This window comes from Malaclemys terrapin, chromosome 3, assembly GCF_027887155.1.
Source record: "Malaclemys terrapin pileata isolate rMalTer1 chromosome 3, rMalTer1.hap1, whole genome shotgun sequence".
NCBI classification, from domain to species: Eukaryota; Metazoa; Chordata; order Testudines; family Emydidae; genus Malaclemys; species Malaclemys terrapin.
This window is the reverse complement of record NC_071507.1, coordinates 36,674,346-36,679,546: the sequence shown is the minus strand read 5'-3', so window position 1 is coordinate 36,679,546 and position 5,201 is coordinate 36,674,346. Positions and strand designations below refer to the sequence as shown.

General features: G+C 44.5%; 1 long non-coding RNA gene across 1 annotated transcript; it reads right to left on the bottom strand.

The window, feature by feature from the left end:
* Positions 1-953: 953 nt before the first annotated feature.
* On the bottom strand, positions 954-4,406 carry LOC128833511 (uncharacterized). Its single transcript, XR_008444257.1, has 3 exons — positions 4,237-4,406; positions 3,800-4,050; positions 954-3,204 (listed from the first exon to the last, which is right to left on the bottom strand). It is a non-coding gene; the product is annotated as an uncharacterized LOC128833511 (long non-coding RNA).
* Between the last annotated feature and the right edge of the window lie 795 nt (positions 4,407-5,201).

Below are 5,201 nucleotides of genomic sequence, written 5' to 3'. Positions count from 1 at the left end.
ATTTACCTTGAAGATTCACATATCCGCAGGACTGCATGTCTGCCAGTGACTCATGCTGACTCATTCAGTAAGTGAGCATTCAGCTACTTAGTCTCTATACCCGCTTACAGTGATATGATTTCCAGAGAGTGATTTCTTTAAAATTTAATTAGGCATGCGTTCGCTACAGGGACACATACAATTCTGTCATTTTAGTTTTATTTATTTATTTTTGTCTTATTCAATGTGTATTCATAAGACGTTTTGTGCTATTATTTCCAAGTCAGCTTTTAAAATGGTGTGGCTAGGCACAACTATTCTTATGTCCAGCTGTAAAGGTTTGTTTATACATGCTCCAGTTATACATAAGCAGTGATAATTCACTGATGTTTATGGAAACCAAAGGCCTAAAACTTTACCATTGGATTTCTGCCATAGTTTCAATGGGAGCAGAAGCAAGGCCCAGTTGTGAAATGTTTCTAGTCTTGCACTCTGAAATAATTAATGAATGGACAATAATGGCCTGATTCTGATCTCATTTCCATTTGTATAAATCAGGAGTCACTCCAGTGAAGTGGTATAAAAATTGGTGTGAGATCAGAATCAAGTCCAATAAATTCCTAATAAGTGTTGCTATGAATATATTGAGCCCAACCCTTTCCCAATGGAAGTCACTGGGAACTTTGTCATTGATTTCAATTAAAATAATATTAAGTCCATTGTCAATCTCTCTCTCGAGTTGAGATGTAATTCTGATATGCTACAGCAGTGAGCTGGTGTATGCCTACAAGTAATTCTCTGTTGTAACAGTACAAATATTGCAAAGGCATAAAAAGGGGAATGCCATGGAAACTCTCTCTGAAACAAAGAAAGTGGCACTTCCCTGCATTCCACTTCATTGTAACTTCCTGATCTTCCCTACAGTTGGGTATAATTGTTAAATCATGCTTACATAAATGGTTTCATGCCAGCTCTCCACTTTCAAGGTACTTTATTTATTTTTTGTAAGGAATCTACAAGCATTTATTCAAAAGAGGTGAGGGGGAAAGGAGTGTATAAAATGAACAGGTCTAGACTTCTGTGTTGCCTGGACTTGTTCTGGAGCCATTTGCTTTTTAACCTCTTGTGGTATATAACTACCCAAGTCACAGGCAACAGAAAATCAGGTCTAAACAATGATCCTTCTCCCAACAGGAGTAGGATCAAGCACTTAATCATGTCAGTAGGGGGCTCCAGAAACTGTTCTGCTACACTGTTCATATCTTTGGAGAAAACAGTTCTTACCTACCCTCATGCTGCCCACTCCTTCTCCAGGCTGGCAGCTTCTCTGGGAAACTGTGGCCTCTCTCTTTAGTATGCCAAGTTTGGTGGTGCTTTTATAGTTCTGGATTACATGCTTCATTTTTCTTGCTCTTGTGGTCAGTTATGGATCATACTCCTATCCCACGGTGATTCATCTATGTTTCTGTCCTTTGATCTCTCTCCCATCTCGAATCTAAAAGTGCTGGCTAGTTCATGGTGGGTTTCTGCTTCATTGACTTCTTGGTAACTTAGATATAAATTGCTTTATTTTTCTTTTAGAAAGATAGAATCCCAAAGTCTTTTTAATTACTTTCCATCCACACCACCCCTTTTCACACTATATTTCCTGCTATATTTTTCACCAGATCACTATTGTTTCATTATTGGGTGTGGGCAGGGGAGGCAGGTTTGTATAATTTTTGGTGGTACCCAGAAAGGGTCCAAGCTCCCCCCCCACACACACACCTGCCTTGTAAGCCAGTATATATATTTTAAAATAATGTAAAAATGGACTAGAAACAATAAGCGTTTAACAGTTTCCCTATTAAACAGTTTCTGACTGGGAGTGCGGGCTCTGGGGTGGGGCTGGGGATGAGGGGTTTGAGGTGTGAGGGGAGGGGGCTGAGGACTAGGGCACAGGGTTGGGGTGTGGGGGTGATGGCTGCGGGGTGGGGGCAGGGATGCGGGGTTCACGGTGCAGGAGGGGGCTCAGAGTGGGGCAGAGGGTTGGGCTGTGGGGGGTGAGGGCTCTGGCTGGGGGTGCAGGCTCTAGTGTGGGGCGGGGCTGGGAATGAGGAGTTTGGGGTGCAGGCAGGCTGCCTTGGGGCTGAGGCCAGACAGGAGGATTCCACAGTCCTCAAGCCCTCCCCCTCCCTGGCAGCACACTCACCCAGCACCCTCACTGCATGTGCTGCTAGGGGCCAGCCCGTTTCAGGTCCAGGAAGCCCTCTCACCTCCCCCGTAGTGGGTGCTGGGGGAGGGAGGGTTGCCATTACATGTGGCCCCCTCCCCTGCTGCAGCCTGCTGCCCCTCATCGTAGCCTCACAGGGGATGGGGCTGCCCCTTGCCCAGCGTGGGGCAGGAGTGGTGGCTGCAGGCAGCGGGGGGATGCGGATCACATTGTCAGACACTCACCCCAGCCCCAGCAGCTGCTCAGGTAAGGTCCAGACCCCATCTGCTGGAAGCCCCTTCGGCATCACCTCCCGGTGGGTGCGGGGGAGGGGAGGGCTGCCAGTCATGTGTGTGCCTCCTTCCCTCCTCCCTCCGCAGGTGCAGCAGCCGCCTCAGCCAGCCGGTGGCGCTACTCTTGTGTTGTAGGCAGCAGCGGTGGCAAGGGAGCGCAGAGCTGCAGGGCAGCTGCCCACTTGAGGCAGGGACGCTCCGGGGCCTGGGGGAGTAGGGTGACCAGATGTCCCGATTTTATAGGGACAGTCCCGATTTTTGGGTCTTTTTCTTATATAGGATCCTATTATCCCCCACCCCCGTCCTGATTTTTCACACTTGCTGTCTGGTCACCCTATGGGGGAGGCACACAGGGTTGGCAGGCAGGGGCTGAGGGAGGCATGCGGGGGCAGCACGCAGGGTCAGCAGGCAGGACCCGGGGAGAGACCCGGCTCAGAAAATTGGTGTAGCTGGGCCCCCGGGCCCCGAGTATTCCTGGAGCCCGGGCACCACGGGCCCATACACTTGCCGCCCCAGGGTGTGGGAAGGGATTTAATAGCATCTGGTACTGGCCAGGTTAGTCAGATCTCCTTTGGGGTCCCTTCCATTTCTAAAAATGTTGCTTTTAAAATATCAAAGTCCTATAATTCTGACACCTTGTTCCAGAGAGACTGGCTTCTTCTTCTTGCATATTTGTTTTGCAGACTAAAAGCCTCAGAAAAGTAGTCCCTCTCATGCTCTGTTCCTCAGCCTCGCATGCATCTAAAAGAAAAAAAACAACAACCTTATGTCATCTTGAGACTTGCCTTAGACCTTCCTGTAATTCATATATCTTTACCAGTAATTTTACAATTCACTTATTCAATTAGGTAATGGGTAGCTGCAGCCATAGCCTGTTAAAGGGAAGCACTATATGCAATACATTTTCTTCTCCTGAGATTGGTGCACAGGCATCCTTACAGTGTATACCTATATATCTTATTGGCAGTGCCCTTGGTTGCAGTGTGGGAACAGAGTTAACGTTGTTAAATGTGCAGAGGAACAACATCCCCATTGTTTATTTTATCAATTTCATGTGACGTCTGGGAACGTTCATTCATTTCCATTTTTTAAAAAACCCATTGGATTTTCTTTTTTGGGGTCTATCCTGCACTCTTTATATGGATCATACTCCTACTAAAGCCAGGAGATTTTGTTCTGAGCAACGAGAGCAGAACAGAATCTGTAGGGGCTGATCTTGCAAGGATACTACGTTCTCTCATCTCCTACTGAAGACAGGAGGTGGTCAGGGCACTCAGCATCTCCCAGGAAGTGCTCAGCACATTGCAGATTTGGGCCATTGATACACTTGGCATACCTTGATTGCTCTTATGCTCCCTTTGCTACTGATGTGCAGTAAGGAGTGAACATTGCCCTCAAGCTGCAATCTGATCTTCAGACAGAGCTCAGCCAATAACTGCAGAAAAGGGCAGCAGATTTTCCTTATGTAGCAGCATCAACAGCAGGAGTTCTGGAAGCTGTAGTGGCAACAGCCGCCTCTGTTATGACAGTTCTCTTGTAGGTCACCATGGTGAGAATGTATCTTGGTATTTCATCTGTCCAAGCACACTAATGTCGTTTATAGACATCAGAAGAATAGTTTATATTAATGAATATTTTAGTATGAGTATTCTTCATGTGGACATGCTAATTAGAAATGCACACATACATTCCCCTTGAGGGAAGATTTAACTAATGGATAAAGTGAAGAGGGATTTAGCAGCATTTTAAAAAATAGATTAAGGGCATATTTACCTTGGTGTGATTGCATCTTTGTGAAACTTGTTACTACGCATTTGAAAAACTGGCTGTTGTTACTAAAAAAAGGTCCTTATTAGATTTCTTACAACTTGTAACCATGTGTCTTCTGCCTCTATGCCGTAAACATCCACATGAGCTCTGTGCATTTCTTCATGAATTGAAGATCAAATTTGCTGTGAATCATTAAAATAGTTAAATTTAGATTTACCAATTTACATTACATTTAAAAAAACACAACATTTTGTGGTTAACTTTTAGATTAGAAAAAGCCAGTTAAAGCTGCTGCAGTTTCCTCAAGCAGTGATATAAACAGCCTGAAGGGTCCTGTATATATACAACAATTACTGCTATGTCAGGGAACCTGTTTGCAACATGCTTGTGTTGTAATCATGTTCTGATATTGTTGGGTTTTACCTGTGTAGAATAGACCAAATAGTATTATAATCTTACTAAAGAAATCATGATGCAACCCTGAAAGGCATAGATAAGTCTCTAGAGATGTGCAGATGGAGCAGATTGTGAATTACCAGTCTTTTGGGACTGGATGCAGAGGACCTAGCATGAAAAGAATTAACTCCCTGCTCAAATCTCTAGTTACAAAACCACACACAGAAAGGATTGGGGTAACATAATAGGACTTCTTATTGAGGCCAATCGGGACTAAGGATTTACACTTGGGAACTCCATAAAACTGTGTCAATGGACGGTAAAGGACGGAAGAACTAAAGTTGTCCTATGATCATGTAAACTAGGAATAAGTATACTGACACACCAGGGTATGGGTATCTATTTATTGTTCTTTTGCTATATCTTTGAGACAGTCTTTTCATTTTGTTTTTTTAAAATGCTGTTTAATTTGGGCAGAAACTATGTTTGCTCTTGATAGAGTCAGGTGATGGTGAATTTGAACCTGGCATTTTCTCTTAATTACGGGATTAATATGAAAGCAAAGAGGTCAG